Source organism: Monopterus albus, unplaced genomic scaffold (assembly GCF_001952655.1).
Source record: "Monopterus albus unplaced genomic scaffold, M_albus_1.0 scaffold145.1, whole genome shotgun sequence".
Classification (NCBI taxonomy): Eukaryota; Metazoa; Chordata; class Actinopteri; order Synbranchiformes; family Synbranchidae; genus Monopterus; species Monopterus albus.
In genome coordinates this window covers 460,024-485,884 of record NW_018128025.1, presented here as the reverse complement: position 1 = coordinate 485,884, position 25,861 = coordinate 460,024, and the positions used below count along the sequence as shown (strand labels likewise).

At 39.7% G+C, this 25,861-nt stretch overlaps 2 protein-coding genes across 2 annotated transcripts in view; one reads left to right on the top strand and one right to left on the bottom strand.

Annotated features, from left to right (window-relative positions):
- foxp2 (forkhead box P2) overlaps positions 1–21,883 on the bottom strand; it is a 111,440-nt gene extending 89,557 nt beyond the window's left edge. The window contains 3 exon segments of the mRNA XM_020614396.1: positions 11,906–11,977; positions 12,613–12,678; positions 21,338–21,883. The gene's annotated coding sequence lies outside the window, so the exon portion shown is untranslated.
- The window catches only part of ppp1r3aa (protein phosphatase 1, regulatory subunit 3Aa), a 32,282-nt gene continuing 26,728 nt past the window's right edge, over positions 20,308–25,861 (top strand). The window contains exon 1 of the mRNA XM_020614372.1: positions 20,308–20,348. The gene's annotated coding sequence lies outside the window, so the exon portion shown is untranslated. The remainder of the gene's footprint in view (positions 20,349–25,861) is intronic.

Genomic DNA, 25,861 nt, shown 5'->3' with positions numbered 1-25,861 from the left:
AAGAGGAGAGTGGCAGCACAAGGGTTCTTTGTTTTGAGACGGGACAAATCCGAGGTTTCCTTTTAGATATATATTATCCTGCAAGGTACCAAACAGAGTTACACTGGTCTAGTGTCTGGGCTTTTTTTTGGAGGGGAGGGGTGTAAAGGCTTGCTACATGTGTCTATTGCATGCTTCTTAGTCAAATGCATTTTAGCTCGAGTGAGTCGTGTCCAACAAAGCCTGGGAAATCAATCAATCTGTGAAGAAATACCTCTTATGCCAGATGTGGCACTTAAAAAAAAAAATCTTAAAAAGACTTGCTTGAATTAGGGACTAAGGGCCCGACCAGTATAAAACCATGGTAAAATTATATATTTATTACAAATAAATCAAGCTGTCAAAATGCTACCTACTTCACTTTCAACCTTGTTATTTCAGTGGCTTCTCTAAGGTCTAGCATTTCAAATCTGTAAGTGTTTAAATGTCTAACTCTGAAAATATATCTCCACTATTTACTTTACAAGTTGCCATGCAGAATGAAAGACAAATGTTTCATTTGCAGGTGACTTTTTTGTTCCTTTTACAAGTCTTCTGTAGTTCCGCTCCTTGACACATACAGTATACAAGCACTCCTGCATACACCAAGAATAATTATAAATGCAAGGCTTTCTATAGGGAGCTGAACTTTTCACACCTTTCAAAGCCACAAAATTGGATGGTTTTTTGGTTGTGCAGCTGCCGCTCCCCGCTAATGCAAGACGGTGTCATATGAAAAATATTCCTCTCCCTAAACCACAGGGCTGGTCATTAATGAAACACAGGCCATGCAGTGAGGTCATACGGAGTCTAGATTTCAGCAGTCACACTTAAAAACCGCTCACAGAGAATAGGGAAACATGAACACAAATCAGATTCCAGTTCCAAGGACGGGGAAAATAAATAAATAGAGAAAGGCACTGGCCCCTCTCACATTTTCCCCGAGCACTCTACAAACAACCGTCAACTGCTGCTCAGAAAGAGCTCACAATGAGAGCAGACTAAACAATCTGGTCCCAGCCAAGTAAAATGCTAAGCAACTCTGCACACAGGATGTCTCTCCCTAATTGCCAACTATCAAATCTCACAATGGAATCTCGCCATTTGGCAAAATCTTCACAGCAAACTTGGCAATATACTTTTGCTTTTAAAAGTGTCAACTTTTGTGATGAGAAGATAGGATGAAAAAAGATGGAGAAACAATTGACAAGAATTTTCTTTATGTTGAATTTGGTGGGGTTTACTGGGCTTGCAGGAAAACAAGCAATATTGTGTGTCAAGGGAAAAAAAAGCTTTTATTAGATAAAGGTGATAGGGGTAAATGAGTGGCTAAAATCCTCAGCATTAAGATAAACAGACTAAATAGATCTCAAAAGACATGTTGAATCAGGAAGGAGAGAGAGCATGGGTATGTTCAAGTCAGCAAATGAGAATGTAGACTATGCACTGGAGGGGGGATGGGGGAGGGGGGGCATGTGAGCATAACTTGGAACTGGATAAAAAAAATAAATAAATAAAAATTAAAAACAAAAAAGTTACCAGGAGGGACCAGGCTCTAAACGGGAAACTAATGGGACAGTCCTCACCATCCATCATGTGGCATTGTATTTTCCAGCCAGTCAAAGCCATGCTCACAGAGACCCCATGACTTTAAACAGCTAAAACAGCAGCACATTCATGAAACAGAACAGAACTACTGGGAATTAAAGAAGGCAGAAAAAAAAGAAAACACACACACAAAAGGCAGTAGGCCTCAACAGCAGATGGTAAAATTAACATTTCAACAGTTTCTTCCTTTCATGTAGGTCTCGGCAGAACTTTTTTCTTTTTTTGAAAAAAGTAAACAGTAAAAGGGGCCTGGGTTTTGGTAAGATACTGTAGTGTGGAAAGCATCTGGAAAAGGGGAAGAGGAATATTGGCTTATTGCTCCTGATGGTCCACCTCTATGAAAAATTAAATAGGTCTGTTTTGCAGGTTTCCCCTCTCTAGAGTGCCCTAAGCTGTGTTATGGAAACATCATCTCTGTAATTTATACACCAAGAGAACACCTGGCAATAAAAGAAAATAAACTATTCCTCCATTTAAAACCCAACTATGACTTTGCAGTCTCTCCCTTTCATGCATCTTTTTCCACCTTTTTAATATCCATCCATGTGAATTATTTCGGAATAAGCTGGCATCTATTATAGTGTTAAATTGTTCACAAAATGCTCATCACATCTCATCCTGAAGTCTTGATATACACTTCAAAAGGTGCTGTAAAGATGATATCTTGGAGAGACTGGAAGACTGAGGCATCTTTAATAAAGACCCAACAATGGACAGCCTCTCTCATTTCCAACCCTGTCCAATGGAGCGTCTCAGTAGTACCCATTAATTTGGACACAGTTCTGGCTAAATTACATGTGTTCCACCTCTGTGACATTTTAAATGCAATTAAAAGCTGGTTATAGAAGTGTGCATGGACTTCCCTGTGATGAAGGGAAATCACTGACGTGATTAACATGCAAACGAGCTCATGCTGGCAGACTAGATTGGGGTTTGAAAACCTCAATTACTTTTGTGTGATTATCTATTTACCAGTACACAGATTTCCATTTCTCATCTCCAGTTGAGTTCCCCATGCACAAGCCTCAATTATACATGGAACACCTTTATTTATGATGCGCACGATGCTGAAATACAAGCTCCAGTTATTTTGTACTGTAATGTATTCATCTACACAGGCTGTTCATGAGGCAAGTCCACCAGACCAACACATCCTAATACTGAACCATTTGCTTTGTGAGCGGTTAATATGATCTTGCCCCCACCACCCTACGCACCCCCAGTCCATCCATCTAACCCTTATTTAAACTCAATTTAATCCCTCCTCCCTGATAGACTGCAGGGAATGTATCGACAAATGGCAGGTTCCTAATATGTTTTAATACTTTTTATTTATATATAAACTCTAAACTGTATGACTACCAAAAATTAAAGCTCTTTAAAATGCATAAATGTGTGTGAGTGTATATCAAGTGGCAGTTGAGAGGAAGGTGTGGATTGAAATCAACTGCAGAAACACTCCAGGCCTTATAGCATGTATCCCCTTGTTGATGCAATTATTAAAACCACACCTGGCAGCACAGGAGGAATGCAATTTAATCAATTTAAACAGCTGAACAGTGACAGATTTTTTATTTTTTTTTACATTAAAATATACATTTTCAAGATTTAAGATACAGAAGGAAATCATCCAACCAACAAACAAAAGAATGAACATTCTCTAAAGACACAAAAGATGACTGAACTACAGTAACTGTTCCAAAGTATACTTGGTTTTCAAACTCTTTACTGGAAGCGTAATGATTTTTTAAAATAATATACTGCATGATTTTATTGTTTGTCAGTGATCCTGCCTATTTCTCAGTGCCCAGGGACAGGAAGAGAAAGGAAGGCACACGCATCTGTGGCATAGCCAGGTTTTTTAAATTGTGCCCAGCATACATAAAACATGCCCTGTTGCTTCAGCTGGAGCAAAAAGGAAAACAGTGCCATCAAGTGAAATTTCTGAGGATACCTCAAACACATCACAAGATGGATTTGATTTGATTTGATTTGATTTGATTTATTCTGATTGGATCTATCACCTTATCAACCTGAAGGGAGGACAAGAAGAGGGTCTTCTTAGGTAATCTTCTAGTATTTATTTATCCAAAATAAGAGCTTTTTTCTTGTTTTCTTGACACTTCATCACTGTTACTTTTTAAAGAGTACAATTCAAACTATGTATTTTTCTAAATAAATAATGTTCAAATCTTTATGGGAATATTAGACACAAGAGCACCTCCTCCAGTAGAAAGAAATGAATACAATGCTTTGCTGATTTCATGTTCAGAATCCTGTCTGAGGTACCTCAGGAACAAAGGGAATCGTTATTACTATTTGAACTGAGTAGCCAGGACTTGGCTACAACACTAGTACAAGGTTGCTAGAGGAGGTAGGAAAAAAAGCAGTGGATACAGCATAGAGAGTGGTGACGGCTAGAATCACGAGTGAGAGAGAATAAAAGAGAGAGAAAGAGAGATTAGATAATAGTAGATAATGGACAATTAACTCAGGCTAGTGGTGCCGACCGCAGTGAATAGCAGCTTGTGGTGCAGTCCCTGATCACCACTTAGCCATATTCACATTGGGAATACAGGCGATATCAAGCTGCAAGCTACTGGGACTCAGACGTGTACATGCTGCATTAGCAATCTCCACTGTGCCTTCAAACAATGCTTGATACCAACAAAGTGTCCCAAAGTGCAAACGCAAGCACTCTGCCGATGGGAAGTCTGCAATGCCATAACCTTGTCCATTGTTTCATGTTCTTTCATCATCAAAATAAATCCATTTTAAAAAGTGACATACTGCCATTCCTGGGTGCATGGAAATTAGCATAATTAAACCTATATAAAAGCTAGCTGCATAAAAAAATGAGTGAATGTCATCACTGTGCATCACAGAAACCATGCATGTGTTTGTATCAGCGGCCTCAGAAGTGTTTTAACTGCAAACCCAGGCCCCCACCCCCTTCAAGCTCCTTCTAAATCTATTGATCTGTGAAACACAGGGACCCAGGGGAGCCAATTCACTTAATATCATACATCTAATGATGAGATGAATAACGATTATACCATTTGGTAATTAAACGTCTTACAAACCATTTAACTTACTGTGCTTCAGGAGGGGTCGCTGGAGGTCGTAATGATTGTTTTTCACTCCTCACTTGACACGAAAGTAGGAGACATGCAGACACACACCACGCTTGGGGTGGTGGAAGAAAACAGTGCATGACACAATGGTGAAAATAGACTAATGACTGTTAGCAGCTATGACGCTAATCTCTAATGCTGTCAGGACTTAGAAGGGAAAACTAGTTTGCAAGGGAAATGGAGGAAGATAAAGCAAGACAAACAACTTCCCTGGATTTGTTTTTTTTATATATATATATTTAGAAATCTCATTAGGTTGCTTGGGCATCCTTTCACAATAACTGAGAAACATTTGCCTGTATTTATTGGTGAACTGTGAATACATGACACATTGAGAATATGTGTCTGATCCATACAAAGGTGTGTTGAATAAACGCTCTGAGAGCCACTTCACTGTCAACACCCACTACCCTAATCCCTACAGTACTTACAGACAATAATTTCGCACATTGCCATATCAGTGTGTTAGTGTACACACAGGCAAACTCTAAAGGCCTGTTCAGCATCGACATTAAAAGCATCGACAAGACAGGGAAGTCAGGTGAAAAAGTTCTTTAAGGTTTAGAGGTTATGAAACACGCAAACATCCAATCATATTGTAGAAATACCCCCTCCTTTCCATCCTATCCTCACATGGCTAACAATACCTTTCATTTGTAGCACATTCACACAGCACTTACTGACAGAAAGATGTGTTTCATGCTCCTGGTTCCTTATTGAATAATAGCTAGTAAACACTGTCATTCCAAAGAGACACGGGATTAAAGCCTGCTTTGCCCATTGAGGGGAACAGTATGCAGAGAGAGAACAGGAACAATAGCCAAATGGAGGACGGTATCACAAGGGTCCAATGTCTGCTGTGATGAATATGTGTGAGATTATAACCCACTTCATCATTTGCATAATGTAAAACTTTCTTTCTTCTTCCCCCGCCGACTATTCACTAAATAAATGAGAAAACTATCATCCGCGTAGAAATATTTGATAAAAGGCAAAAGGCAGGGAGATGGAGTTTTGAATGACCCCCACGCCTTTGACAATACAGCCACTGTCCAGACACATTTGGAAGCAGCAGAGTGAGAAAGACCTAGCAGAGTATTTATCACTGGGCACAATACAAATGTATTACCATGTCACCTATACCACTTTACAGCACAAAATGGGAGCAAGGCAAATGCAAGGGAGTTTCATATAACACTAGGTGGAAATATGAATGCAGGGTTCTTTCAATGTCTGGCTTTCCTTCCACACTAGCACTATAAACTGAGCAATCATTCAATGGACACTGGATTTAAAACTCTGTAGCCACAAAGAGCAAGACCTCACATTTAACCGATATGCTAACTAGCTTAGCTAATAAGTCTTTCCTGCAAAAATTATTTGAATTAAACAGAATGACAACACTTTTGAAAGAACTTCTCAAAAGCAAAGCAGAATTAGACTTCAAAGTGAAGAGAGCATGAATAAGAGAGGTTTAAATGATCAGGATTACTTTTGACTGTGAGTAAGATGGCTTCTTTGAAACTCACCAAGCAAAAAGTTCATGTTTTTTGCACTATAAACTTATTGTATACTATATAGTGACTCTATGCCATGTACTGTACTTGACTGCACCCTCTTGATTCTTTTCTAGAGTGCGCCTCAAAATACATTAAACGGGTGAAATTCCTGAGCCATAGAAAATATCTTCACACCCTGTGCTCCGCGCACACCTCAGCAGCACTGACGCCTTCTCAGCCACTGACCTGGTATATGTGTGTCTGGTTATGTGTGGGTATGTGAAGGACAGAAACCTCTGTGCTAAGCTACATGCGTGTGTGTGTGTCATCTGGCAGATCACTGCAGTCTATTCCAGAGATGTCTCCCATGCTAACCTAGTTTATTTACTTTATCTACAATATAATGCTTCAGTGAACATTAGCAACTTTGAGACAAGTTTCAATCAGTCATCTAGCAGCGCTGTGTGCATGCTCGTGTGTGTGCTCACCCAGGTGTAGAGAAGAGATGAACACCGCCGCCAAAGAGATGGTGTGGCTTTAACCCGTAGGACTGACAAAGAGGTCCCAAAATAATACAAAATAAGAATGGACAGTGGAAGAAGAGGGAGAAGGGAAACACAAGTACAGAACAAAAAGAGAAGCGGATCAGCCAAGAGAATAACTGCAGAAAATGTAACAATGGATTTAAAAAAATAAAAGAGAAAAGGTAAATTAAAAAGCATTATTGCGCTGACAGACAGCAGTAAAATGAGAAAGATAGATTGGGAATGACAGTAACAGACAAAAACAAAGTGAAAGAGAAAACATGGGAGAGAAAAGAAAAATAAAAGGAAGGGAGACAAGGTGTTCTCCCTGGGTAGTGTGGAGCAGGTCTTGTCCAATAAACACAGGTGAGCAGCTCGACAGGCCAGGACCACCATGCTGACTGACAGGCTGAGAGCTCTCACTGACCGCCAGCTTTATGGTACATGACATGAGGAGAGCAACTCAACTGACAGAGAAACTGCATGCACCTCTCAGAGTGTGGGAGGGAGAAGTTTTAGTGAAAACACACACAGACACCCATACCTACTCGTGCACACACGGCTGGTTTAAAGTGGCATCCACGCACTGTGGCCACAAAGTTGCAAACAAGAATGACCACTCACACACACACACACACACACACACCTAGACAGGAGGAAAGCCATGCCATTTCCCTTCACAGGTGAGCAGAATAAGGAACACCCCAGTGCTTCAGTTACTTAGTGAGAGAAAGTGAGAAGTTGTAGGACGGGGGGTAGAATGTATGCTGTGTGCCGACTGAATCGTTTCCACATGACGGGCCTCGGGCTGTTTTTGTCAACTGCACTCTTGAGCAGCAAGGAGTCAGGTAGTGTGACCACATGATTGCCCAAGAGGCAGTGCAGTGAGAGAGAGAGAGAGAAATGGGGAGAGCAAGGGAGTGAAAGGGAAGAGAAAAGCAGAGAGAGTGAGAAGGACTGGGGCCGGGGACAGGACCGATGCAGCAGGCATGATGAGATGTAATCACAAACCCCATTCAGAGTGCAGTGGAGTTTGTCAACATACACACATTCATATTCCACTGTCTGTCAGCTCTATGACCCAAATCGAGCATGCTGTGCAAGTGTGTTTTTCCACACACACAGATGTTTACGCCCATTTTGCCTCCAACCAGGTAGTAACAGTTGCACTGTCTAGGCTTGTGGTTTGTATTGGGGAAGTCAGATTCCAAGCTCTTGTTGGATTTCACTGCAGCCTGTATCCCTTTACAAGCCACAATCAAATGATCATTATGAACAAAGGACTTGGCTTGATGCATCCAGAGTAAAAGCTTTTTCACTGGCTGTGACTGTGTGGTTTGATTTGAAACTTTTACATGGGGAAAAAAAAGGAAAAAAAGGTGGGAGCAGTATCTCATGATGAAATCTCAAAAATGTCAAATACAATAAAATGTGTCATTTTCAAAATAAATACAGTTAATGAAAAAGTGTTTAAGACAATTAAACTTTATAAAGAAATATATTCTGTGTAACACTGATATTGTCATTCTATTTAAACACACACGAAAGAATGTGGAATAAAACAAACAAAGTATGTTTATGATTAGTTAAAACAGCGTAAGCCTTATTTTAACACAGGAGGCTAAAATCCCTTTGTCATAATTTCTTATGAGGCTGTAGACGGTACCAAAACAGAGATGTGTTTCCTAGAAACTAATTTCTATCCACTATATATAGTATGTGACAATATTAGCGTAATGTTTGCGCTTTGGTAGATTTAGTTTATGTCAGAGTGACCATAGCTCTGTAGAACACTGGGAACTGTGAATATAGAGCTACTGTATGTGTGCAGGCTGAAAAGTGAGGCTGTGTGGCAGTCTGATGGCAACACAAGTTCAATTAGTCAAGCCAATCAGCATTTAGGCCTTGGGAGAAGAATGCACGACTGTGTGCGACCGATTCATTGGACACGATCACCTGTGAGTGAAGCCACTCATAATTCTTCCCACCTGAAATGAGGAGTTCAAACTAATGTCAGGCCGCTCTGATGTCATGCCTGCCTCGGGTTGGGTTTCACAATAATCGCAGGCTCTTGGAGAGATGCCAGTCAGTCCAGCTTCTGCACCCAGAATTTCTCCAATTAAGTTGCAGGGAAAGAATAACACATGGAACACTAGACCTCTGCTAGTTTATAGAAATCAAGCTGGTGCATGCAGTACTTGCAATCAGTCGTTTCCAGAGTATCAGTCATCTCTAATATGAGGTCTACTGCCCAAAATATGCTGAGGCCACCTCTACTGAGGGCAAATGTAGACCGGCCCCAATTTTTTATTTTTCCAAAATCATACTCTTCTGCAAAATAGCACATAATTTTGGCATTTTAAAAAAACAAGTAGATAGAGACAGAGTAGGGGAAAGACAAAGAAAGAAGAATAGCATAGGCACCCATGAAGATCAATAGACTCATTGAGCCTCTTTATCGTCTCCTTAAGGAATGATTGCAATACTCGGTCTGTGCCATCTCACCTCCCTCTCTTTCTAACTGAATTCTCATGACAACTGTGCACTCTGGACAAACACTCTTCATGCAATTTCTTTTCTTCACTATCTACCATGCACCATCTTTTGTTTTTCTGTTCTGAGCTTAACTCCCTTCTCTTTCACATCAGACTCAGTTTATATATTTATATAAAAAAATAGTATAGTGAATTAAATAAAATCTGAAATGTCCATCAGTAGAATAAGACCTGGACTGAATTTAGCCTTGTTATACTTTTATATCTGAGGTGTGATAGGTTACATATGAGGTGTTCTCACAAGCAGAACTAAAGACTAAAGAAAAAAGCTGAAAATATAAATATCAGGTGAGACAAATATTTCCTCAGCGGAAATAATTTAAGTACAATTCCAGGGTCTATTTAAAAACAGGACGGCTCTTAATCCGTGAGATCAGCAAAGGGCAGGACATCATTGGTCTATCCACTTCTGCTCCAATTTGCTCACAGCGTGACACTATTAGACCCCAAACCAAACCTCATTAAAGAGAAATATGGAAACTTGGGGAACTTCCAAAACTTTCCAACTTCTCTCCCTCCCCCTTGCTAAGTGTGAAGACAAAACAGTGGACCATGGAGAGAAGGGTGCATGAAGAATGGCAGCTGATCCTTGGGACTGAGAGCACAAGGAAGGAAGAGAGGCAAAGAAGGGAAAGTAAACCTTTGATGAGTAAGACTTTTTGTTAAGCGAGAGGCTTAACTTTAAAATATTCTGGGTGGTAGTGAAATGGGGGTTGACCAATGGCCCTGATCTCAGCCACACACTGGGGCACTGAGGTTAATGGTGGATAAAGATTAAAAAAAGGGGGTTGCTTCGCCTGATCTCCAAGCACCCACACCCCACAGTTTTCACATTCTCCACCAATCCCAAATCAGCTCGACAATTGAGGCTGCCAATGGGGAATGATATAAGTCCCTTTGATTTTAGCCTCTACCCCCTCGACTGCTCGGAGCGCCCAGGGTAAAGACCCGTGGAGGTTTCCCCTGTTTGCCCACTCACAGGGAGACAGTTAGCAGGTTCAGAGAAACCATTTGAGGATTGGAAATGGAATGACAAGCAGTCTCTGATCTATGACAAGAAATCAATTTCAAACTGGAAATGTGAGCAGAGGGTTTTTCAGTTCAAACTTCAGCTTCTTTAAAGGAGCCAAAGGTTAACTTAATTGCTGTAGATTTTTATATACTGTATGTCCACACAATTACACTTTTTTGCAATGATTAGAAGGGCTTTTTAGGCCAGCAGATATGCAGTAAAAGTTCATCTTTGAAGATTTAACTGAATATTAGATAAATTAAGAACAAACATTTAAATCTCTTTAAGTTGTGAATGGAAATCTGGTCTCTAATTGACTCTGGAAAGACAGGACTGTTGGGGAACTGGACCTACTCAGCATCTTCGCTCCTGTCAGTACGCTCCAGTACGCTTTAATCATATATGTACCTCAAAGGTGCCACTTCCCTACAGTAAAAATTTTCTCCATTAGGTTGGGGACAGAACATCTTAAATAAAACGGTTCAAAGCAAGTGGACTGCAATTTCCAGCTCCAAGCCTAAAATCACCTCTGTATATTAAAGCTCTACTGTCTACTTAAATAATTTATAATATAATATTGAACATACCTGTAAAAAATAAATTTCAATTCAAGCAGTCACACACACACACACACACACACACACACACACACAACACTCTTCCACCCAAAACTTGATTAATCACTGCCATACTTAAAGTTCCAAACATACACCAAATTAAAAGGTTTACCATTTCTTCTCATTATCAGTGGCTGAAAGTGTTTGGAGATGTGTGTATGTGCACTTTTGCGGCCTGGATACATGAGTGTATGTGAGCGATCTAATCAATAGAATGGCTACAAAAGTCATGTTGGAGATGTAATTGGTGCCTCCCATTATGTGGCCTGAGATTCTTGACACCCGTTTGCAGAGCGACCTGGTGACAAACACCATTGTTGTGTCATTAGTTTTGAAAAAAGGGAATGTCTTTGATCATTTCCAGGTTTTGCAACACTACAAAGGTACAAAATCAACCAAACAGTTAATATGAACTAATTTACATATATTATTTAATATCTCCCATAATTTCACTCATCTGTGTTTATTGCACTGTAGCAACACTGTGCTTGAGAAATGTATAAAATTTGTGTTTTGGCATCTGAAAGTTACAAATGAAGAAAGTCATACATTCCAACATCATGATGGTTCTAAATGATGAAAGAGGTTAGGCCCTAAAATTGCTTTTACTTATTTTATTCTGGGGTGAAATGTTACTCCTAAAATACTTTGCTTTGTTCAATAAAATCTCATTATATTATGTGAAATCTTCTATGTGCCTCTATTCATATTAGAATCAGATGGATACCTTCTAGACCATATATCAAACATTGTTGTTTTATTGTACTTTCTATTACCTGGCTCTGCTGTTTCGTCATTTCACCACCCAGGACTTTGTTATTCTAAAGCCAAACCCCACCAACATTTATGACTGTTGTGGCTCATTACACTAGAAACATTAGTCTGGGAGAAAACACAATACCAGACATGCAAGGACAATGAAAACCACCTTCACTTACCACTTAGGACTTTACAGTGTGTGTTGTCTGCTTTTCTCTATGGGTGCAGAGTGTGCATGTGCATATTTCATCCTAAAAAGAAAAAAATAGATGTTTGGACTAAATATGAGAGCAGTATATTGAACAAAGTTGCATTTCTATCTTCTCTTGTTTCTGTATGGCCAACACAGAGTAATACATAGCAGGAACACTAACATTAGGTTAAGCCTAATATAGCCCCTGTTCACTTCATTCTGTTCTGTTCTGCTACAAATCTCAATCAAGATATCAACAAAATACATAAAAAATCCGATATCCAAGCTTGCCCGCATTTGTCAGCCATAATGCATATCATAACTTCTAAGCTGGAGTAGATTGAAAATCCTTGGGGTGTGAAAAGCAAACAGGCACAACTGAAAGGCTGCCCAGTGGAGGGGGAATTCTATCAAGGTGGACAAGATGAAGATTTGTTACATTTGAGAGGGAATGGGGCCCCCCTGACCTGCACTAGCCACTACAATCACCCAAATGCAGTAGGGTTAACTAATACTGTAACACCACAACCAAAGGCAGAGTTTGGGGTCTTGATAAAAATCTAAATTAGTTTATCAAGATTATATACACTAGGTCACTGTTAACCGTGATCCTTGAAAAGACACTGTTAACACTAATCTTTCTCAATGATTCTTTGACAGGTGGACATGAAGGAACCATGTTCAAAAGCTTACCCTAAGGGAGAGAATTTGCTGTTGTCCGTCCTGCAGGACTGGAAGGTGTCCAGGGATGATAGCTATCTGAGAAGAGACAAAACAGTAAGTATACCATTAGTTCAAAGCTACAGTGACTATCTTTTTAAAGTTTCTTAGGCACAGTCAGTGCTGCTGTGGACATGTGTGGGCTAGACTTTGTCTTGCATAAGTATTTTCTGTATGACTTATAGGTGAAAGCAATAAACTCTGGAACAACAAAGTGCACCTGGATTCCGCTGTGAAGCATAATAGTGTGTGTGCGCATGCACAAACAGGCATTGTACAGTACAGTATAACTTATCATACCCTCCCCAGCACCCACATGCACTCTCTCTCTGAAGTTAAAAAGGTGTATGCCTGGAAGGTCTCAAGCTCTCAACACCAAGTAAATCACAGTGTTAACCTGACACAATTGATTTCTCGTCTACTCTGTTCAGCTTTCTGCAACTAAGTACACATGCTACAGCATCCATAAAAGTAAGAGACTATTAGTATTGATGATGTTTGTGTTAATCACACAGCTATACTAAGAGTGTACAATACCACAAGTGCAGCTAAAGACTGCCTTTGACATTTAACAACACAAAAATCATATAACATTAGTGAAAAAAAAACTGAATTCCCCTCTTAGAGGAGCATAGAAGAGGCAAATGCTGCTGGGGCATGGGGGCACAAAACGGCCTGCATGTTCCTCTATAGATTTTTTTTTCTCTCTTTTATTTTCCCAGAATTCCAATGACCCCTACAGGCAACCAGCAACTGCTGAATCCTGAGGAATGTGTTCTCTGAACTGTTCAAAAAGCAAAGAGCACAGCTGAAAACAAAACATACCAACTGCTGTAATTTGTCACTGTTCTAAGTTTGTGGAAAATGTTGCACAGATTGCTGTACAACATTTACTCACAAGGTGGTAAAAGGGTTTGTGGAAGAGGTGAGCACCAACCAAAGTGCTGCATGTTGAAAAAATGGACATAAAAAGGTTTGACAAGTTAGAGTCAAAAAGGGCTTTAGAAAATCATATGATTCATTTGTGGTGTGTACATCTACATGTTGAACATCTGAGAAATACAGTTCTATGTATATAAAAAGGTTTAAAAGACATAATGGGGCTTTGCAAAACCCTTCCCTTTGTGGAAGGGCTAAAGATGTGAACCCCAAAGTAAAAACAAATACTTCTAATATATGTTATATATAAGAAATTATTTCAAATTAATGGCCCCGTGCTTAAAATGATTTGCTGGTGAGCAAACTTCAATATCACAACACGTCTTGGCTGTGCAGATGTCATATTTTATTCACTGGAAAAGCATTAGGAATGCTATTAGTCTGCATGACCTCCAATTCGTGGGGATTTACAAATACTACACATATCTTAATGCCAAATATAAAACTACTGGTAAATTCTATCAACTTATAAATATGGCAAATGCATTCAAGTATTCGCAAAGGCCTAATAATGCTATAGGCGGATATTTACATAAAAGCACTCGCACACTAAGTCAAGATAAACTATTTAAGACCGGGACCACAAACACCTCCACGCTGCAAAAAAGGCGGGTCCTGCAATGAAAGAGAACATTATGCTAACAAGTCAGATTACTGTACACAATAACTTTATCTTAAAAGTAAATACCATCCTCGGTGTTCGAAAAGGGGGGCATTATGGAAAGCCACTAGCAATATTTCTGTGGGGACCAAATGCTCCTTATCAGTGTTAGTTGAGCAATTCAGGCCCGCCCGAAGAAAGATGAGTCTTCAAACTCATTCTATTCATGGTCAGACGTGTAATTACCCTCAGCTCACAGTCTAGACGTAACTGCTTTCACAGTATTTAAGACCCCCTATGCAATGTGTGGACACCAGCTCCTACCACCAAGCCCTGCATGTTAAATCTGTGGGCAGATAAATTAGCAAAGAATGCAATAAAATAGACACAATGAGAGGAACTTTATCCTCCCTGCTGCTAAATGAGATTTCTTTGAAATGCAGATCAGTGGCTCTAGATTAGTGAATTTTAGCTGCTGTCAACATCATAACAAAATACAAATGTGATTGTTCGCTGGTGCCTTATCTCCTTGCTTCCATCTGCTGGCTGGTTATTTACTCCCCCCTGATTTACTATGCAGATCTAAATAAGTCGCATCAAAAGGAGGGCTTACTGCACAATGCCTTCTTAAGCTTCTACATCAAGGTATTTGAAAAACCGGTAGTCACATGAAAAGGCTGCCCATCAAAGGCACATCTCTAATGAACTCTCCCATATCAGAGGGGGCTTGTGGGGCCTGGCTTTAATGCTGTCTGTGTGGTGAGAGAGGGAGCCGAACTACAAATCAGACCCACCAAGCCATGGCAATGAAGGGGGTAGGATGAGAGAGATGGAGGGAAAAGAGAGGCAGGAGGAGGAGGAAGGCCTCAGTTATCGGATGAGATTATCTTAGCACAGGGACTATTCCTAGTTCATTCCATCCATCCATTCCTCTAACTCGACCTAAGTCTAGGCTGAGAAACTTACAGAAAGACTACAACAACACTAGATTAGTTACAACACTGTGTAAGTTACAACAGATTAGGTTGGATCCAGTCACAGGTTAGTTATATTTGGCAGTGAGTAAAGGGAAGAAAAAAAAAATCTACATGTAATTCCAACTTTTAAGTAAACTTCAAAGTTGGTCTAAATGCAGTGTCCTCAAAGCTTTTTATACAACTGCACTGCAAGCAAAAAGTATTAATAAGTATTTGTTTAAAATGATAAATTAATCCAATGATCAGAGGGGTGAATCTAGAACTGTCACGTCGAGGGAAGAAAAACATACTCTGCTGTACCCCCTTCTCATCCTCCCCAGGTCTGCAGCTTTAGTAATCTCAAACAGAGCTTTTGCATTATGCTCTTGCAATAACCTTTAATTTCATGGTGTATTTGTTGCATTCAGCACATAGGCCGGATTACAACCAACAATCTTCAGACTTAAACAGGGAAAATAAACTGCATGGAGAGATCATGATCTGTGCCCCCCAACCCACCACCATCATCACAGCCGCCATTCTGCTTTGTAGCAGTGAGTCTGCATGAAGGGGAGACCCCCACCAACAAGCATACAGTTTACCAGTGAACAATTAGCCCCAGAGCAAGAGCAGGCCCAGCACTGGCACATGTGGTTAAGATGCGAGCGCTGCAGGAGAGCGCCAGACGAAGAGATGAGGATGGGGGGAGGAGAGGACACGTGCCAGGCACGCCTGTGCCAGCATGTCCTTTATCATTCACTTACAACTACTCTTTACACACAGAAAATGGGAGAAGGCGTAACGCACCTCCTAAATTCTAAGACAACTGTATCCAGATTGAGCTGTAATGTGAAGGCATCTGATGGCTGAGTTGCTTGGCTATAGAAACTCATCATCCCTCCCTTTGCCCTGCCTCAGGCATCCTTCTGCTGTGTATAATGCCAACTGGGCCCAGTGCCAGTTGCATTTGCAACCACAAGGGACCCTTGTCTTTTTTTGCTTTGCCTAATGAAATGACAAAACAACAGATTTGCATATGCAGAAACAGGTGTTGTAAGAGACTCCTCTTGACCCAAGCTGTGTTAAAGACAGAAAACGCAAAGAGAAAAAGAAACACGGGAAAAAAAATATTTATGACCAACAGCTGCCTGGAGGTATTTAGGCTCTGATGGGCACACAAGTGTGCACCATCTGCACTGCTGCTCGCCAGAAGTGACAATCTAAATTAAAAACCACTCATCAGATATCATAAAAATAAACCATTGTTTTTGCTGCATCCATATGTTGTGGCCATTTTACTTTGTTCTCAGAGAGTAGCATTGGAGGCTGAGCATTGAGGCCTATAGCTTCTGTATGATCCACAGAAAATCCAGAGCACCGCACAGTAGCATGTGATTACCCTCCCACCGTTCCGCTGTCTTCAGACCAGAGCCCTACGTCATCCTACACATTATCCAAGTCCATCCTCTCCACATCACAGAGTAGAAAACCTAATACAGCCAGTGTGGTGAAAACATGGCCATTGTTTAGAGTAGGATTAGGGGTTACCATCCAAGCATAAGCAGGATGTTCAGCTGGTGAAAGAAGATAAAATTTCTACACTATACTTGCATGTAATTAGATAACTGCTATTGTGTTTTATGCAAATGTATATTTCCATGCCAAAAACTAAAATTGTGGTTGTGAGTGTGCGACTGTGACACAACACAATCTTAAAAGAGATACATTTCTGCAAATGTCAAATGCTTTGCCGCCACATTTTGATCAAATTATGTCCTGACCCAAAGAGCTTGACTGGAAACATTCCTTTTGTCCTTTACTGAAAGACACAGCTACTGTACAACACCCACCAAACCTACTCAACACCACCACCCAACCCCCCCACTTCCATTTTTTTAGCATTTTTATTTGGATGAGTGAGGCAGAAGGAACAAACCTGAGACAGCCATGACCCTGCACAAGTGTTGTAACTTGGTCTAGAGCTATGCCGACAGAAGACAACGCCATATGCCCTCAGCCCCAAGCTGGATGCTCTTTCTGCAGCCTAATGTGCTTGTCAAAAACTGTTACCATCACAATCCCCAGTGGTTTTTTTTGCTCTCATACCATGTTTGAAATAAACATTTTTCCCTTTTGTTTCTGTGGGTAAAGAAGAAAGGTCCTTGGAGATGTGAACCAGTGAATGCAGGTTGTTTGTGTTTCTGAGGATATACCTCTTCAATACTCAACAGTCTATGGTTGAAGCTCTGCTATCATAGCCATGCATACGTTAAAATCATTTGTTCTAGACCATTAGACTCTGATTGTCAATTTGGAGACAATGAGACTGGAAATGACCAACTTTCTTTTCCTTTTCTTCACTTTACTTACAAATGTGCAGCATATCTACCACACCACTAATAATCAAATTATGTTGTCATTACTAAAAGAGGCCAGAGATGTCTTAATAAAAGGCTCTTTAAACAATGGTTGACTACCATTTATAGCATCTGTGCTGTCTCACATGAGGTCTGGTTGTTTACAAGTGACAGGCTGATGGCTGAACACAGTCTGAGCAACAGTGACCTTGCCTTTTACCATGAGTGACCCTCTATATTAAATCCAGGCAAAACCCCCAAACCAACTTTTTTTTTTCCACACCAAGACACTGCCCATTTGACCATGACTTGAATAAGAGCTGCCACACGCTCACACCACACGGATCAGCAAGTAAACAAGCAATTGTTAATTTAGCAAGAAGGGAAAAAATGGAAGGCAAAAAAAAGAAGATGCAAAGTATGCAGCTGCCGTTTGTCTACTAGGTTATATGAATAAACAGACTGACAGGTCCGCTAGCTGTACAGGCCAAGCTTATGGCTTCAATATTAAGTACAAGGTCATGGTCAAGACTGTGGTGCCAAGAAGTGAACTATAAACCTTATGAAAAGGCATCAATTATTTTACTTAGGTTTAAAAAAAAACACTGTGCACACAACCCAAACGTTTGTTTTGTAACACTGCATGCACATCCCTTTCCAGTTGAGAATCAGACACACTGTGAGGTTGTATGCACCAGCCAAATGCTTTTTGGCTTGTGAGAGTTACTGCAGGTTATTTGTTTCTGGCTTTATAATCCTAGGAGGGAGCCATGATGATATATAATATTAGCAAAAACAATCTTTGCAGAATATTTTGACACTTGATGGTTTTGATTTAAGTATATATATCACCAGCGTTTGTTTTTAACTTGGCTGTGCAAACATGAAACCCATGAAAATACCTCAAACAAATTCTATATGAGACTATGAACTGAGATGAAACAAACAGCCAGTGTGAAATAATAACAGACTCTTTCCTCAGATAGGTCTTGACTCACCCTTGTGTGGGCAGTCTGAAAACTCCTTTCTAATCCTCATCCCCTGACCCCGGGTTTCTCCAGCCAAACAGTCACAATGGTCCTCACTCACAACAGTAAGAAGTGACCCAGAGTATAACTAAAAAAGTCTGAGCTGTCTCAAGACTCTTAGTAACTGGGGCACACAAAACATCATTACAGTGATGTGGATAATTACAGTACAAAGGGTGGCCTCGTAAGCATGTAATAAGTCAGACTCATTGAGGCTGACGGCGTGCAGCATATGATCCTGGCAAATAAACACTTTTGTTGTGGCACAAATGTGCTATTAAAGGCCAAAACTGTCAACATGAATTCAACTCTTACATGGGGAAAGCAACTGAAGTGGGAGGGAGGGCGAGGAGGAAAGGAGGATGTGATCACTTATGGCTCCTTTAACTTGCATGGAGGTTGTCAGGGCAACATTTCTATGAAGTTAATGGGGATAAAACCTAAACATATGCAATTTAACTGACTTAAGCTTGGTATCGGGGTCAGGATAGCAATATATGAAAACGTACTGTGGAGGTTAGGTAGGTGGGTGGATGGGCTCAGTGAGATGTTTCGAAAAGTGAAGGTGAAGCACAACTACCATGATTTTTTTTGCCCATTTTCCCCAAAATGCAGCAACACCTCAAGGGTTGAGTGAGTACTATGTTTCATTACAGAGGTGTTGGGGGATGGGGATGCTGCAATTCAAAAGCTAATCTGAAAGTGAGCAAGTGTTTCATTGTCCTTGTGGTAGTATGACTCAAAACAGAGCTGATGTGATCTGTGCATAAAACCCAGTTTCTGGACTTATTCTAAACTGCACTTGGTCATTCTGCATATATAGTCTCTATTGTCAGTTTTTGCATTCACAGCAAATGCACGAAAAGTTTTCATAGGACTGAGAATTGCAAATGCAAAGCATTTTCTACTTCAGCTCTGCTGGAAGCAACAATTTCCATATCTAAGATAAAATCATGCATCAACCAGTGTTCATTGAGCTGAAAGCTGAAGCTTAATTTTGATAAATGATTGAAACGTATGACAGGGTATACACATTAATCCTGTGGAGGACATTCATTTTCCTATTACCATAATGTAGAGCACGGCTGCCCGATGATAAATGCAGCAATCAAAAAATGGACGCAGAGAGAGAGAGTCAGGGTAATAAGTGCACCGGTCAGACTTGGAGGGAGACAAAAAAGCAAGCCTCTCTTCTCTCCCATTGCCTTGGGGGCAAAAAAGCATCTTGTTTTGCAAAATCAAGTATCTTACTTAGAGCACACACCACCCCGACAACGTGTAAACAAGAGAGTACGGGCCGTTTTAAACATGATTTAAGAAACTATTACAGGGCCACTTCAACAAAGGGGCTGATTGTGCACTGTCACTGACATACTGTATTTCACAAGGGGCATTTATTGCAGCCTGGTCTTTGAAGAGTGAGAGCTGCTGAGTGAGGGGGGGAACTGGCCCACACCTGCATAACTGAGGAGGGAACACCTGTGCGCCCTGCGGCTTGAACGAGGACCCAGCTAATTCAGAGGTGAAAGCTGATCAGAAGACAGGCCCGAAAAGTTCAGCAGCTCCCACTTCCTCATTAGCCTTTCTTTACCAAAAATAGATTTGCATCTATTGATTTTTGGGGCCACAGTGATTGCAAGAGAACAGTGACAAGACATAGATCGTGAAACAGAGGAGCTCAGCAGAAGTTGTTATGAGCTTTTAGTGATTTGTTTGATGAGTTAGAATTTTAGGTTAATCATCATGAAAACTCATATGCTACAAGCATCCCTGTCTGCTTCTGGACAACGAAAAAAGATGGAATATAAATATGGAGCAAGCAAGCACGGTAAGATGTTGACTGCTGCTAATCATAGATATGTATCATGCAGCTATTGATCAGGCAGATAAATCACTGATAGCTTATAACTATGATACTTTAAATCAAATTGCATTTTATTTTTTAGAGTATAAACTTAAGACTGTGACAACTGTATTTTAAAAACAGAAAAATACATGTATGCAACCCCTGTGTGTCAAAGGTGATAACACCATCGCTACAGCACTAAAGGAATTTTTAAAAGTTCAGCAATCCTGGGTCATTTGGCAAATAAGAAAGGAAAAGATTCCATATAGATTTAACATAATCTGCTATACCAATAAAAAGTTGCACTATATAGATATATACATATGAATAACTGACTGTTTACTTCTGCTTTTAGACATTACTGCAATATAATTGGAAAACATTGCAGTAAGTACTACATAGAAAAAAAGTTTCCAATGATATAAATGCAAATATTTCCTTATATAGTGTGTTGTTAAAGGCGTTTATACACCAAATAAAAATGTAGCAGGGCGATTAACAACTATATTAAAGAATTCAGCACCTTTCTGCACAGATAAACGTTTATAATACGTCTTTTAAATTATGTCATCCAGTATTTGGTGATAGCCTTAAAAATCGTTTAGGGGCTACAATTTGCAAACCGCATTTATAAATTGAATTAAATGTTGAAACAACAACAACAACTCGGCTTTTCAGAAGTCAGTGTTCCAGCGTTCAGACCAAGCAACGCATGGACAGAGCTGTGTGAAGGTCCTAACATGCAAAAGCCGAGCAGTGTGCTAGGTGAATTATGTCAACAGCTGCTCGGCAATTAAAAACACAGGAAGTCCTCGCATAATGTGCAAATAATAGTGTAGCAAGTCAAATTGCAAAGCGCTAGATAACACAAGATAAACTTGTGACCACTTCCTAATTCAAGTTTGATCAGAGAGGTAAAAAGTCAGAGTGCAGAGAGAAATAAGCTCTTGGGCTGAAAAAAAAAAACTTACCACAAAAAATGGCAGGTATATTTCCCTCACGGTCAAGTCAAAGGGACGCACAAGGTGAGAAGTCGTCGTCCTCTGTACTTGCAGAGATCTTCACACGTGACTGTCCAAGTTCACCATAACGCAGAGAAAATGAACAACAAGCTGCAGAGTAAATAAAAAAAGCTCAAATATTCCTCCGCTGGACACTGCTGTTGGAGACACACACACACACTCTCTCCTGCTGTCTCCCGTCAACGCCGCTGTTATTACTAATGCAACAGAGGGAAAAGCAGTACACCGAGTCCTGTTTGAATGACGCGCAATACGAGGAAGAAGCGGCTTATGTTTTTTTTTTTTCTGCTACGACTCAAACACACATCAAGCTGTATCCCAGCAAGCAAGTATATTTGGGACTAGAAACCCCCCAGGGGAGGCACTTGCTTGTGCGCGGAGGTGTGTGTTGTTATTTTTGGGCGTACTGCGACCCCATGTGACGTCAGGGGCCACCTGCTATGTAAACAAGTGTTTTAGAAGTTTGTTTTCTTGTTTTCGAACATTTCACTGTTTAGCACGACTGCTGCAGCGGCCGCTTATAGAAAGACGCTTGGAAGGTTTGTTGTTGAGGATTGAACTGGTAACCTTCCAGTAACGGGACTCTCCCTCCGACCAAAAGAGAAACGCGCCAAGTACTGCATCAGACAAACTTGTGTTCATGTAATAAAGTCGCCTAGAAGTCGCTTTATTGCAACGATATCCGCAAGTGGGAACTATGTTAGAAAATCAATAGGCCTATATGTGCCCATAAGGTTGTCTTAATAAGAACTTTCTGTGCTAGCCTACTCCAGAGCAGCCCCTTTTTTCTCCTTTGTAACCTCAAAGATATTCTTACAGGAAGTTGTGCTTTTCTTTCTACGTCTATGTGACAAATTGATCTCAAATATTCGAGCGCAGACTTTCATCATTCCAAATAAAGAATTTCTATAGATGTTTGAGGAAGTTAAATCAAAAGAATTAGATCGATGGAAATGTAATATATAATATTTGTACCTGTGTAAATATCACCACCAGCAAACAAAATAAACTAGAACACAGCTCCAGCATCCTTCAAATCAGAACGTAAATCGTACGTTCAACATAAGTAATGGAATTTTTAAACACATTTTAATTAGCCTTAAATTTTAGATACATTTAGCATGCACTTCATTAATTTATAGGTTTGCAGAGAAAAATGTAGTCGTCTAGAAGTGTGTTATTACTGAAAATTGATTGGTAACCTGTACCTGTAAATAGCTTGGGCTATATTTTGTTATTAATATAATTATTAAAATGCGCAATTACGCATTTAGGTGAAAACACGTTTAAGATTAGAGCTACACATATATATATATATATGTACACACAACTATAAATGTCATCAAATAAAGCCACTGCTAAATAAAGACATTATCACAAAAGGAAGATATAAGTAATCTTTCATACCCATTCCGTCGTACCATCACAAGGCAATTTAGCCTGCTTGTTCATTTAACAGTAGATCCGAAGTCAGTCACACTGAGCAGTGGTTAAAATGGATTGCTTTCTTGTGTTTCCTGTTTTTTTCTTTTCTTTTTCAAACTGCCGAGATGTTCGCGGTCAAGAAATGAATGAAGAGATTATCATCAAATAAAGACAAGAAAGGTTGGAGGATACGTTTTTAAAAATGTAAGCGAGAAGTGGATCTCGTCTCATTCTCTGTACAGTCAGCATTTTAAAATGCTAGATGATATGTGTTATTTATAGTGTGATTGATTAGAAGTAATGTGGTGCATGAATAAGACGTAAGTATTTGGTTGGAAAAAACAGCCTGCACCCGGTGCTTATTATTCTGAGTAAGAATTTTCAAATATGTTTATAGAGAAATAAAACGGGTAAAAAAAGAGTCCCAAAAATCTAAAATACTTCATATCTACTTATTATTTGGTATTGGTAATATTATAGACAAATCCTTCCCCAGTACTAAGTGAAGAACTATGTCCCCACATTAGTGGACAGACACGGGCTATGCTGCATCGTTGCCTTATTTCCAAAATGTACTAAAACTGGCCTGGCTTTGTAGAAAATGTGTAAGTTTATTTGATGTGAAAAAACAACATTGCTCCGTTTGAAAATATGGAAATGACAGGCCTATAGGTTATCTAATATTTGATGTAGTTAGTCTTCTTGAGTTGTTTTTGTTGGTGTCGCACATTTTATCAAATAGAAGCAGAACGAAACAATCTGGGGAATGATAGATGTAGGAAGGAAAACTGCTATAAAGGAATTGTGGTAGTTTGCTGACACCTACTGGTCCGCACTGGTATTAAACAGCCTAATATCAACAAGACCAAGGACTGTAAATAACACTTGTGAAGTTTTCTTATTCCCCTTTCTCTCCAGATTAAATGGTTTTACTCTAGCACCTATATCTGCAAACTTGGAACTCATTATCACATAAAAAGTGCAAAGTCAAAATCAAAATTATATATACATACATATATATATATATATATATTCTACTGTGATCACATAGTGCCATCTACTGATACACAATAGACATAGAAGTTGTCCATTCTAAATTTAAGCTGTTGACAACATAACAGGAGCAAACATTTTTGTAAAGATCATTATACAGGAGGTGATGCAGGTCTTTGATTTTTTTTTTAACAGTTAAGTTAGACTGTATAGACTGTATTTTCGTCACTTCATTCATAAATGTGAATAAAGTAACACTACATGCATTGCAACTGATTATATTTAATTCTTAATATATACTACTGTTAACAAATTCCTTTCACAATGTTACAAAGAAGAACTTCTGATGCTTAAACTGCAATTGAAAGAACCTGTCTGCCTTTAAGTATAAAACAAAAGGTCTTTTGAGGCCAAACAAATCAACTCAGCCTCCTGTGAAGACTTGTATAACCAGCAATAAAATCTATTTACAAGATAAACTGGATATGGGGGTATAGGTGCACTGTACACCAGGAATTAGTTGAATGAAAATCTTTATCTGAGATGGTGGCGTGGGCGCACATGCACACACACACACACCCTGTGGCTTAATTCCTTTTGGGGACTTTACATTGACTTACATTCAATTCCTGTAGACTTATCCTAACCTTAACCATAACCACTACTTGCCTAACCCCACACCTTACAGTTAAACTAACCCTAACCTCACCCTAACCTTAAACCATGTTGCCACCCTAAAATTCATGGATTTCAAGGACGGCCGAATCGCCACAATGTGAATGAGTTAACAGGTTTCAGTCCCCATAATGTAAGTAATACAAAGGTACACACACACACGGTATGAAAGACAAAGAGCCCAGTCTGCTAAGAAGAATACAATAATGTTTAGTCTTGTCTTCCAGCAGCCAGTGAACCTAATAAAATGAAAGCTGCCTCTAATAGCAATGACACAAGAGGTTCCATGGATACCCAACCCTAATGCCAATATACAAAAAGCTGATACACTATTGATTTCAATGGGAAAATTCTCTCCTTTCTTGCTATCTCTTTATGGAGGTTAGAGGCCAGCATCAGGTCCCCTGCAGCAGATAGGATGACACTGTCTTGCCAGGGGACACTTCAGCAGAGCAGACGCTGTGGTCCTCCAACTGCAGACCTACTGTACATGTACTTACTACAGCACCCTGCTGTGCAAGTTTAAATAAATGAATCAGGAAACTGCAACTTAACTTTCTTTAAAATTACTTAATAAAAGGCTTGCTTTTACATCAATAATTTGATTTTGAACATTTAATAATTAAAGTGAAATGCTACTTTAAATACCCCGCCTCTTGCCCGCAGCTGGCTGGGATTGGCTCCAGCCCCCCCGTGACCCCGTTTGGGACTAAGCGGTTTAGAATATGGATGGATGGATGGATGCTACTTTAAATCAGAGCAATTAATCCTTGCAGGGTATTGTACAATGAGGACATATAGTGAAATGGATGACCAACAACCTTTGGATTAGGATGACTGCTGTGATTTTATTCAGTAAAAGTAAATAAAAAAATATTGCTAATACATAATGTAGGGAATGGCAGTGATTTGAAACTGTGAAGCTCCATCACCATCAAATGTAATGCTCTATATACAGTAGCAGGATTTAATCAACAGGATCACCATCAAATGTAATGCTCTATATAGCAGGATTTAATCAACAGAATTATGTACAACCAAGAAAGAACATACAGCAACACTATAACATAAAGCAGAGATGCAGTATGAAGTGTGAGTTGTCGATGAGCAGGGAAAGCTTATGCTTACAGATAAAGTATGTAAATGAAGTTTGCAGGTTTTGAACATGCAAACTTTTGGTTGGTGTCTGTTGTCACTGGGCCACCATTCACACCATTACAATGAGATCAAAATTCACATCATAGCCAAAAGGCTATTGAAGGTAAAATGTACATTGTTAGTTTGGATTCTGAAATATTTTCATAAGTCCCAAAATATAGACACCCAATAAGTATGATTTCAAAAATGGCCCTGTTCACACACTAGTTTTATTTGAAAGGG